Below are 12,753 nucleotides of genomic sequence, written 5' to 3'. Positions count from 1 at the left end.
TAAAAATGGTTTTACAATCAGGCGAGCATTTTATGCTATGCCTATAATAGTGTTGTGAAAATTGTAGATTAAACATACAGTGTTCATTTTATGAACATTTAGTGAATGATCAAACACTATGTGTTTAAAATTTCCCTCTGACGTTATGTTACGAACACTAAGCATTACAAAATTGAATGCAGTATGTCAAATAGGCCTATATGTCGAATTTGAACAGGTGGTGTTCTAATGCTGAACATTTCAAACACTATGTGTTAAAAGTTACCTCTGACATTATGTTACGAACACTAAGCATTCTGAAATTGAATACAGTATGTCAACATTTGAACAGGTGGTGTTCTAATGCTGAACACTTCAAACACTATGTGTTTAAAAGTTTCCTCTGACGTTATGTTATGAACACTAAGCATTATGGTTACGAACACCAAGCATTATGAAATTGAATACAGTGTGTTAAATTTTGCACAGGTGGTGTTCTAATGTTGAACACTTTTTTTTGCAGTGTTAGACTGCTTAATCCTGTACTGTATACTTGTAGTTCATTGTCCTTTTTTGGTCATTGTTTACTGTTTAGCTCTAGTGATGATCATCCCGTTTCCAATAAAGTTTGCTTGACTTTGTTTTGTGACTACAAACTACTTGCATTGTTTTTTGTTTTCATCTGAGCTTTCATCAAATGCCAATTCCATGCTGTCACACCCCTGACAAATATGTTGATGATGCGGTGATGCGACTATTAATATTGTAATCGACTGTGCATCGATTTTAACGGTTTTCTCTGGTTTACAACATCGTTCACCTAAACACGTAATAATTCCTGCACATGTGAGAAACGTTCGCACATCCGGTCCTTGCGATTTGGTAGTTCACAGCACCTAGCTTGCAATTGGTGGTGAGCTTTTGCCGAAATTGCCTTCATCCTTTCATAGCAAGTGTGTAGAAGAATTTAAATATCACAGATACACATAGGTCATGTGGTTCTTGAATTATGTTGTAACAAACGCTGAAACAACAACACTTTTGTAAGAAGTGTGGAGGTACCAACTCCTTAACAACAATACAATAATCCAACACGTTTTAAAGCTGACGTTCTCACGGTATATAATTTGTAGAATTAACTTTGCAAAACATCAACGTTTTATTTTTCCATGACATATTGATTTAGATAACGAATCGATATATATCCATGTGTTCATGCATGTCCACACGTTCCTGCGTGAATTTGTTTTTAATTTCCATGAGCTCAGGAACTTCGCCTTGTGAAGTACCGCCAATTGTCGCTTGTTGTAGACTGAACTTTATACCATGCATGATGTCCCCTACACATTTTGCCATGTCCCACACGATATTGTTCATGTTCGTAATGTTCACAAGTGGCCTATGCTAATTCCACAACATCAACACTATGAATTTCTGAAATGAAACAAAATACACAGCAAGAGACAACTGATGCTATACACTGTATGTCTTATACTACTGTTTTATGATATGCAGATATGATTTGTCTGTTGGTGTCTGTTCTGCCATGTTTCTTTTATAGACGTCTGTAAATTATAACTATAGGCCTACTCCTTTGTTTTTATTTTTAAAACGCCTATTTGTTATAAAATTGTTTGACATTGTAGCTCATTGTATGCATGTGAATTCGCGAACGTGACCTTTGCCCTTTCAACTTAGGCTTGTTTTGTTCTCTTACTACATTAGCTGTTTAACTATAATGAAAATGGTGGCTAACATCACAACGCACTATGCAATTAGTGGCTTCCTCATATAACTGCTCCCCGTACTTTCTCATCTATTTTGTATAATCATGTATTCCTTGCCCGTTGCCTACATACATATACCTCTTAACCATATTTGATGTGTCCGCATACTTTATAAATACCACCTACAAACATGAATGCCTATATACATAATAGTTCGGCTTTTTAGTGTAGGCCTATACTCAAAAAAATATTTCTTGCCTGTACGAATATGCCATGTGGTCTGCCTATGTTCCGCACTATTAGCCAGTACCTAAGGTATTTGCTAGCTTTTGCTAACCCTGTAATAAGCATAAGGGTTCTCAGATTTTACATTTGCACAAGTCAGTTTTTTGTTTTTGTTTTTTTTCATTCTTTTTAACTAGGCCTCTCGTTCTTGCACTCCAAACGTCCTAACCATCGATGGAGTATAACTGGTATTAATTTGACAACCACCCGAAAGAATTTCTTTATATACATGCCAACTACAATATTCTGATATGCCTATGTTCCATATTATCAGCCAGGGTATTTGCTACACACTGTAATAAGCATTTAAGGGTTCTCAAATTTTACAATTGTACCAGACAATTTTTGTTTTTATCATTCTTTTTAACCAAGCCTCTCGCGCTTTACCCGATACTTGCACTACAAACGTCCTAAACCATCGCTGGAGTTGTGCGAATGCACGAATTCAATAATATAACTCGTATTAATTGACAACCCCCCAAAAGAATCTCTTTAAGGTTATTAATTATTTTAAACTGTTGTGATTTGGTAGTTCACAGTATCTTATGAATGGTTGTGAGCTTTGGCAAAAACTGCATTGCTCAATTCATAGCGAGCGTGTAGAAGAATCAAAATATCACAGATATACTTTTATAATAGGTGCTGCGGTTCTTGAGTTACGTTGTAAAGAGGGCTGAAACAACAACACTTTTGTAAAACGTACATAGCTCATTAACAACAATAAATTAAGCAAGTTTGCAAAGTATACGCTTTGTAGAACTTTGCAAAACATCAAGGTGTTAACTTTCAATAATATATTGATCTAGATAATGAAAATCGATTTTTAGATTGCTTCGACCAACAATACCTCGTCTACCCTTAAACGCATGTAATTTATAATTTTTTAATATTAGGCCTAAGGCCTAATATACTCAATTCCATTTATTTTGTATTTATTTTTTCTTCTTGCACTATATTACCTGTATGTATTCTTTGATATAGTTGTATTAAATTGCATAATGCAGATCCACTAATCGGTCATTTCTACCTTGTTACTAATTTATGTTCTTGAAGGACTATTTATATATTTTACTGCATATCTATATTGTATCTATCATTACCCTTACAAAATGTGTTTCATTTTAATCTACTAGATGCTATTACTGTATCTGGTATGCTTATTATTTTTATATTTCCACAGTACTTAAACTTCATTTTCCTTATTTGTGATCTAAGTGACCATCCCAATTTGTTTACCTCCAGAAAATAAGATATTTTTTCTTGTTGGCCTTCTTTACTTCCCGTTTTTATATTTTACTGCATATCTATATTATATATATCATTACCCTTACAATTGGGGTTTCATTTTGCTATTACTGTATCTGCTTATTATTTTTTATATTTATATTAGACCTATTACTTATACTTCCATTTTCCTTATTTGTGACTTAAGTGACCATCCCTATTTGTCAGATTGTTTTCCCTTCATTACTTGATAAGATCAAGACTCTGCCATTACATAGAGCTGGTCTATCTCTCTTGATAAACAATAGTTTTTCTTTCTTCTTATTCTGTTTTTCATTAGTAATAGAAAGTCTATAGAACCATGAATTTAGTGTAACCTCCTTGACCCTACCATTTGTTGCTTGATTAATATTGTTCCCCGCTAGTTATCCTTGTACTTATTGCCTACCATAATTACTAGCCTACTATATAGGTCATACTACTTGCCCTCCGCCTTAATTACCATGACTGTGCTCATGTGTATTAAGCATGTTTGAACTTAATCTATTTAACTGCATTGTTCATAATTATTCGATCACTGAAATGCCCACGCTGGCACTATTTAATGTTTTAAAACACACCTTATCTTATGCCTTACGCACTCATTTCTTGGCACTGCTTATAGCGGGGCTTATAGATGTTATATGTGTAGGCCTATGCATGTAGGCTTACATTTAATAAAATTTCAAGAGATAAGGGATACGTATAGTTGCGTAATCTTTTCGCTACATGTATTAAATTAATTAATCGCTGTCCTTCATATTGATCCTCGTTAGTGCTATTTCTGTTATTTATTATTATCATTATTATTTCATCGTATAATTAACATATTAATCATAACTTGCCTACTCAAGTACATTGTCCCTTCCATACCGCCGAAAGACAAAGATTCCACCATGATGACGCACCGTCCTGCACAATCACGATCTATGTTACAATCACACCCTGATTGTTTTACTGTTGCCATTTTGTTTATCCTGTTGGTAGATTGCTATACATTGCCATAGAGCGAATGCAAGCATTAACATGTCACTGTTTTATATTGACATGCAGCTATTTAACCATAGATGCTTTAACCTTTTTTTTCAGTAGACGTTGATCTCTCGATGATAAAACATGATGTGAGTCAAAACCCATTTGCATTTGCCAGCTACAATTATGCCAAGTGATTGGTTGTATCATAGCAACAACAAAACCTTTAACAAAACCATTATGAATGCATTCAATAACCCTGCACCTGTTTTAACATAGGTGAACGCATATCTGGAATCACTGATGTGCATACCTCCAAGTGGATCAACGGCTTAATCCATATTATACACAAGGGTAAAAAAAAAACCATTTATACGCCTGGCCAAAAATTTTCTCCCCATTGACAATTTGGTTTTAATTCGACTTCGCTTAATTAAACGCTATTCCCAAAATTTCAGTTGATTTCGATTTTGTGTTTGCGAGTTTTGCATGATTATGTGCATTACACTGCGCCTAGGCCACTGTTGTAATTTCGTTCTGGTATACCAGAATGAAATTCAAATTTGACGATATTTTGCTAAACGAATAATCTGAAAGAAATTTTTGGTACATAAACATTATGTAGCCAGAGGTTTCCAGTGGTATAAAAATCTCAACTTTTTTTGAGAAAAGTGGGGGGATAAGACTGTGTATCACACAATGCCCTTTAGTAGAGAAATTAGCTACATGTTTTGAATTAGGTTCAACTTTGTCAATACTGCCGTTTTCCTCGTTTTTTTTGTGCAAAATTGTGAATTTCTAAAAAATACCTAATGGCAAAATGACGTATCCTTCTTTTTAAAGCAAATTATACACATGCACTTTTCAGTTGTTTATACTTTTACTGGGATCAATGAATGGGCCTTTTCACAATACATGCACATCATGCATCAGCATTTTTACTATTTCGTTTTGAAAGAATGAGAGGTTTTAATTTTTTTTTTCGCGATGATTTTGGATGTAATTAATGATATACTAAAGAAGGTTTCAAACATGCAATTCAGATGGATCGTAAAGCCTCAATAGTATTAGTAACAACTGTCAAAAATGTTTGTTTGTTTTTTGTCATTTAAAACTGTCAACAAGCTGTTGTTTTGTCATTTGAAGCCAAACTAATAAGGTAAAATGAAAGAAATCTCACTTACTATCTTAGCCGCTTAACTTTGCTGTTCTATGGGGGGTTTAAAGTAATAATTATGACTTATTGTCTCTATTGCTCAATTGTCCTAAAATACAAGAAATCTGACTGAATCCAATTAGATGTAAGTTGGGACAGGTATAACATTACAACAATGCCAAAAAATCAGGATTGAAAAAAAAAATTGACCAAACTCATTTTCAAAGATCGTACACTATGGCTTTAACATAACATAGGGCTTAGTTAGTCAATAAAAAAATACGCAATTTTGACTAAATTAGTAGCTATATACTGCTGATGCTGGTGTTCATGAGTAGGTATACTGTTGATGTTTGTGTTGATGATTTAGCTATCTACGGCTATGTTGATGAAGTAGCTTTATCTATATTAGCTGACGTCTGCTGCTGATACTGGTGTTGATGAAGTAGCTATCTATAGCTGATGTTGGTATTGATAAAGTAGCTATCTTTAACTGATGTTGGTATTGATGAAGTAGCTATCTGCTGCTGATGCTGGTGTTGATGAAGTAGTTATCTATATAGCTGATGTTGGTATTGATAAACTATAGCTATCTTTAACTGATGTTGGTATTGATGAAGTCAGTAGCTATCTATATATAGCTGATGTTGGTATTTATCTACTGTTGATGCTTGTGTATATAGCTATCTGTAGCTGATGCTGGTGTTGTTGAAATAGCTATATGTATAGCTGATGTGCATTGATGAAGTAGCTATTTATATTATAGCTGATGTTAGTATCAATGAAGTTGCTATCTATAGTTTATACTGGTGCTGATGAAATCAATATCTACTGTTGATATGATCGACATTAAGAAACTCTCTATACTGCAGATGTTGGAATCGACGAAGTGTCTATCTAGTTCTAAAATCTGATGTTAGAAGTGGTCTACTGCTGTTGTTGGTATTGATGAAGTCATTGTTGATGATGTGGACGAAGAAGCTATCTTAGCTGATGTTGGTATTTTATGATGTAGAGTATCTACTATACTACTAATGTTGATGTTGATGAAGTAGCTATCTACTGCTGATGTTGGTGTAGATGAAGTAGTTATCATTAGCGGATGTTAGTATTCATGGAGTATCTATCTGTTCTTCTTCTTAGTCATTATAGCTGATATATTAAATATATTAAAGCTGATGTTGGTATTGATGAAGTGGCTATCTAACTGGTGTGGATGTTGGTGTTTCTGCTGTAGCCATCTTCTTCAAACGTTGGTATTAATGACGTAGCTATATGATGATGATATGATATTAATTAAGCAACTGTCTAATGCAGATGTTGGAATCAACGAAGTGTCTATCTACTGCTGAAATCGAAACTGATACTGGAACTAACTGCACTGGCTGATGCGATGTTGGTATTGATGAGGTAACTGTCTACTGCTGATATCGGAATTCTATTGATGAAGTATCTAATAATTGCTGAATTAATGAAGTTCTATATCTATGTATAATTATACTGCTGGTGTATTGATAAAGCAGCTATTTCATACTATACGGCTGACGTTGGCGTTGATGATGTTAGCCAGTATAGCGGCACCATAATTGTATTCGGGGGGGGGGGGGGGGGGTGGGTGTGAAATTCTCGGTGGGATCTGGAAATGTGCCTAAAATGTTCCTAAAATTAGGTGTTTTGTGGCATTGTACCGATTTCTTATTTTGACAGGTGTTCAAAGCGCAAGATGTTCGTAGTAATGCAGTAGCAATCTTGTCAAAAATGACTATGTTCTTATCAAAAATGACCAAAAATTAAATTTGAATATAGATTATCTTCTTCGAGGGGAATATGATAGAAGAACTTTTCAATCTAAATAGTTATTTGTTAAAATAAAAAGGAAACTATTCATTTTGATAAGATTGTTGGTTCAATGTGATAATATACCTAATCAAAATGAACAATATCAAAACGAATAGTTAAATGAGAATGGATTCTATTCAGAAAAATGAATAGTGAGAAATTAGAGTGTAGCTATCTACTGCTGATATTGCCGTTGATGATGTATCTAATATATCGTTGATATTGGTATGATAGTTGTCTTTATCCTGATATCGGTATAGATAAAGAATCTGTCTAAAGCTATATAGTATTGATAAACAAAGTAGCTATCTACTGCTGATATTGGTATTGATGAAGTAGCTATCTATCTACTGCTGATATTGGTATTGATGAAGTAGCTATCTACTGTTGATATTGGTATTGATGAAGTAGCTATCTATCTACTGCTGATATTGGTATTGATGAAGTAGTTATCTACTGCTGATATTGGTATTGATGAAGTAGCTATCTATCTACTGCTGATATTGGTATTGATGAAGTAGCTATCTACTGCTGATATTGGTATTGATGAAGTAGCTATCTAATGCTGATATTGGTATTGATGAAGTAGCTATCTACTGCTGATATTGGTATTGATGAAGTAGCTATCTAATGCAGATATTGGTATTGATGAAGTAGATATCTACTGCTGATGTTGGTATTGATGAAGTACCTAGATCTACTTCTGATATTGGTATTGATGAATTAGCTATCTACTGCTGATATCGGTATTGATGAAGTAGCTATCTAATGCTGATATTGGCATTGATGAAGTAGCTATCTAATGCTGGTATTGGATTATTGATGCAGTATGATGTCGGTATTGATGAAGTTGGTAGCTATCTACCAATGAAGAAGCTGCCTACTGCAGATTGGTATTGATGAAAATACCATACCTACTGCTGATATCGGACTTGATCAAGTATATCTTTCCCCACCAGGCAGTTAGAAATACCGGATCACTTTAATGAATACAATTCTCTTTAAACACTCAAATCTGTCAAACATTGGCGTAACTTTATATGAGGCATATCTCTTGTAGTGTCTCATCAGATATCGTCAGCCTGCTACGCTAATTGCCTAAATCATTTTTTGTAATTTTGAGAACAAAGTACAAAATATGGTTCAAGCATGCATTTAAACATGTTTATTCACCAATCTTTGCACAAGAACAAATGATAATGAGACAATTTAAAGGGAATAATCAGAAATAATTAGGGTGATTACGTATAACTGATGCATGCTTGAACCATCTTTTGTACTTTGTTCTCAAAATTACCTAAAATGACTAAGGCAATTAGTAAGTAGGCTGACGATATGTTGTAGTGTTGTAAATATGGTATGGTATGCATACAATAATGACTTTTAATTGTAAGTAAATCCAGATGCCAGGCGTTATTGCCATCCTCTCACTTCCTCCTCCCCCTCGGGAAAAAAATCCCATGTCATATATCTTTGGTTGTTGTAATCTGTATGTATTCTGTGATTTGGAAATATTTGATTTGATGTGATTCTTTTGGCCACAGGCATAATGGTCATCACGTACCGATGAATAAGGCTATAATTTGAAGATGAATTGTCAGTAATATTTAAATCTTCTATACGTGGCTATCACATAACCTGAGACACATAATTTGCGTGGAAAAAAACAACTTCAGATGCAATATTTTTTGTCGGATGGTCGGAGAGTGTGCGGAATAACGAAGTTTTCGTGGCTTGCGCGGAATTTAAAAAAAAAGATTGGTGGGGGAAGTAGGACTTATAGCCTATATATTGATATAGAGTACTTACAAGTTATTAAACCAACTGCTGATATTGCTGTTGATGAAGTGGATATTGTTGATCTTGATGAAGTATTATATATTAACTTCTACTGCTGTTGTATAGTGTAGCGAATTACTTATTTCATCAGTGTTTATGTTACCTGTTATCATTTACCATGTTTCCCCGGCCTACCATGCCTACCGAGAGTATCAGATGCAGAGATACCAGCATGATATAATACAGCTAGTGTGGCCTGGTATGCGCAGTTTACTCTGATTGCTTACCTGTTCTACGATTTTCAAATTGTAATGGGTATTAAAATATGATTTGTTAGTTGTAATTCTAAAACAAGCCAGAGTAACACAGGTTTGAGGATTGAAAGCCATGCAGCATTTATAAGTTTGTCTTCGTCTTATGATATTTTTCAGATCATTTTCCAGTTGCATGTAAAAATTATAAAACTGAACTGGCACTTTTAAATAATGATCAGTGGAGACATTATAGAGAGACATTACCTAGAGAGACAGATTCTGAGATGGAGAGGTTGAGGATGGAAGAGGAAATTAAGAGCAAGGGAAAGAGAGAAATGTGTGTGGAAACGTATTCTTAGATCAGTACTGCTGTAAGTCATAGAACTCATAAAACTTCACTCTCGATATTGATTAATATCTGTAAACGAGTGTGAAATTTGGAGGCATATTTATCACGCCCGATCCAACCCTCTTGGTTCATTGGGTCATATAGGCGGTGTGTCCCCCGGGGAAAAGTTTACCACCGAGGCGTGCAAATGGCGTATATCGCGTTGTAGATAAGAAAAACAGAACACGGGATGAAAAAAGGCGATGCCGCAAATTAGGACACTGACATTATCCTTCATTACATTCTCTAATATCCTCCGACATCTTCTACTGGCAAAATTAACATGAGGGAAAATACGACATGATTTATCAGTTGAGCATCTTCATATTTATCAGGCTGCCCTTTTTAATCGTTGTATCAATGGAGAGGTGTTAAGAGAATTTGGTACAAAGTAATGTATGTTTGAAATGTAAACACATGCTTGGTGTAATAATCGTGATAATGAAATATGGTTCCTGGCACAGCTTATATTCATAAGCAACTCATATTAAATCGTGAGCCAGATTGTCAAATTATTCTTTGAAATAACATATTTTGTCCAATGAAACTGGTGCTTACGACGCATGGTGATGCAACTCGGCCAAGATGAGGAAAAGTTACAGTTTAGTTTTCCGATTTGCCAGTATCTTTGCTAAATAAAGCAGTATGGTAAATTATTTGGCAAGATTTGAAATTGAAAAGTAATGGTTTGAGGGGAGCTTATGGTCATTTGATCATGGTTCTATCATGAGTTGATTTAAAGATAACTTCTTAGGAGTCTTTTGCATGAAATAATTTCTTTCATAGTATTCTTTTTCATTTGATTGTTTGTCTTTGTGTCTTTGTGTCTTTGATATTTTTTTGGTATTTGTTTTAAAGATGACGACACTCTTCTCGGACCAGACATGGTAAGAAAGCTTATTGCTGGTTCAACCTTGTCAAAATGGTTTTAAAGTTGGACCTGTTAATTAAACAATCAAATTTACTTGAAATATGCAAGTCTTACTGTGCAAATCTTGGTTTTTTATCCTATTTTAGAATCGCAGGGCGTTGCTGTCGAATTCCAACTATAGGTTTTGCATAGTTAATTCAGAGTTATACAGTAAGGAATTGTATTTTAGGATATATGATAAAAGGAGTCGCTGAACAATTCCATATATGAACTCAGTCCAACTAAGCAGAAGTATGCCGAGTGAATGATTGAGCAAATAAATAAATAAATAAATAAATAAATAAATAAATAAATAAATAAATAAATAAATAAATAAATAAATAAATAAATAAATAAATAAATGAATGAATGAATGAATGAATGAATGAATGAATGAATGAATGAATGAATGAATGAATAAATAAATAAGTAAATAAGTAAGTAATTAAATAAATAAATAAATAAATAACAACAAAAACAGTTATATCATTTCGCCTGATAGAAGTATAAAAATCTACTATAAGACATAGCCTAACCAGTTTTTTGTCTAATAACTTTTTTGACAACTTATACTTAACGAAAAAAATAATGCTGTATGATTTAGCAGACAATGACGAAATATCTTAGTGACTAAAAATGAAGTCACTGTCGGTTGGCCATACACATCGTTTGAAAGAATTAATTAATTAGTCATTTAATAAAAAAATAGATTTAAAATAATACATCTCTCATACTTTGAAGTGTGTAAAATTAGTAAGAGTTAATTTATTGGTTAAATGGGTTTTATTGGAATCATATACAGTGGCGACTTTTAATAAAACCACAGCCTAATTCCGTGTCATTGGATGGTCACTATTCAAACATGCCGACATAAAATCTTCTGTTTCATGCAAGAATAAACCTTGGATTTACTCTTTGAAGGGTACCGAATTGGTCACTTTTTGGTCAGTGAAAAGTTAGCAGGAAAGGCTTCTACTTTCTTGCCAGTATTATTCGCAGGAAGTGTAAAGCGACGGGCGGGCGCGCCGAGCATGAGAAGTAGAATCACGAGACCAGGGTAACGAAGGAATTTACTGCCGATATTTCTTGCATAGTATACGTGCTTGCTCACTCTTTGCATGACATCATGATCACGTTCAAGTTCAATTTGAAAGTTGTTAAACTTTGACTTACTTAGATTATTTTTATCAGTCGCTTTTGACTGAAACGAGTTCTATAGACCAGACAGAATACAACGATTTCATGAAATGTGAATTTCTTTTCAGGTAACTGAAATGCACATTTAAATATGAGGTAGATTGTGAGTTTTGCATAGCCTCAATGCTAGCAAAAGATATACATTTTTCTATTGGAAGAAAAGTAAATTGTATCCCTGTTTCTATATTTTTGATAAGCATGATATGGCATAAAAGAAAAAAACCCAATTATGTTTATAGCGCTTCAAACATGTCAGAAATTTGAGTCAATATGCTTTCTCAGAAGACAGAACCAAAATGCTAAACAAAATAATCCCGGGCATTCTTTCATCATTAAGTCTGAACAAAGTATTTGATGAACTAATATAGTGTTTATTCATTGCTATCTACTGAAGATAGCCGATTTGAAATGTTGAAACAAAATACACATCTTCAAAAGACTAGAAGACTAGACAGTCTTGAAGATGGGTATTTGTTTAAACATTTCAAATCGTGTCATCTTCAGTAGATAGCAATGAATAAACATTGTTCGTTTTACATTTCTACTGCTAGTGCCAGAAGTGGGCAAGTACAATAGCTGATGCCCTGTGAACATTTGGCAATTTACAAACAGTCTTTATTGTACTAATCTTTACATGATGGCAGCTATATATATGGCAGCTATTGCATTTACCCACTTCTGGCACTGTGTAGTCGAATTAACTTGGAACATGAAGTTATCTTCAGATGGAAGTACAATCAAGACGAGACCTTGGAAATTACTTCAGTTATCAAGCTAATAGGTATCATACTATAAGAAAACATTACATGCAGTCCCATTGAATTACAAATATACCTTAAACATCTTCAGAATATAGCAATAAACAAAATTAATGATCAAACATAATTTCAAATATCGAACTGTCTTCAGGAGATAGCATTAAAGCATGCATTCATTTATCGAACTCATCGTAGACGATGGTAATCATAATGAACAAAACAATATTAGACTATTTTCATTAGCGA

At 33.9% G+C, this 12,753-nt stretch overlaps 1 long non-coding RNA gene across 1 annotated transcript; it reads right to left on the bottom strand.

Annotated features, from left to right (window-relative positions):
• Positions 1–719: 719 nt before the first annotated feature.
• LOC140155145 (uncharacterized) lies at positions 720–4,394 on the bottom strand. The gene is made up of 2 exons (XR_011859346.1): positions 4,100–4,394; positions 720–1,413 (listed from the first exon to the last, which is right to left on the bottom strand). It is a non-coding gene; the product is annotated as an uncharacterized lncRNA (long non-coding RNA).
• Between the last annotated feature and the right edge of the window lie 8,359 nt (positions 4,395–12,753).

Source organism: Amphiura filiformis, chromosome 6 (genome assembly GCF_039555335.1).
Source record: "Amphiura filiformis chromosome 6, Afil_fr2py, whole genome shotgun sequence".
NCBI lineage: Eukaryota > Metazoa > Echinodermata > Ophiuroidea > Amphilepidida > Amphiuridae > Amphiura > Amphiura filiformis.
Note: the sequence above shows the minus strand (reverse complement) of the source record. Positions and strands in the feature narration are given on the sequence as shown.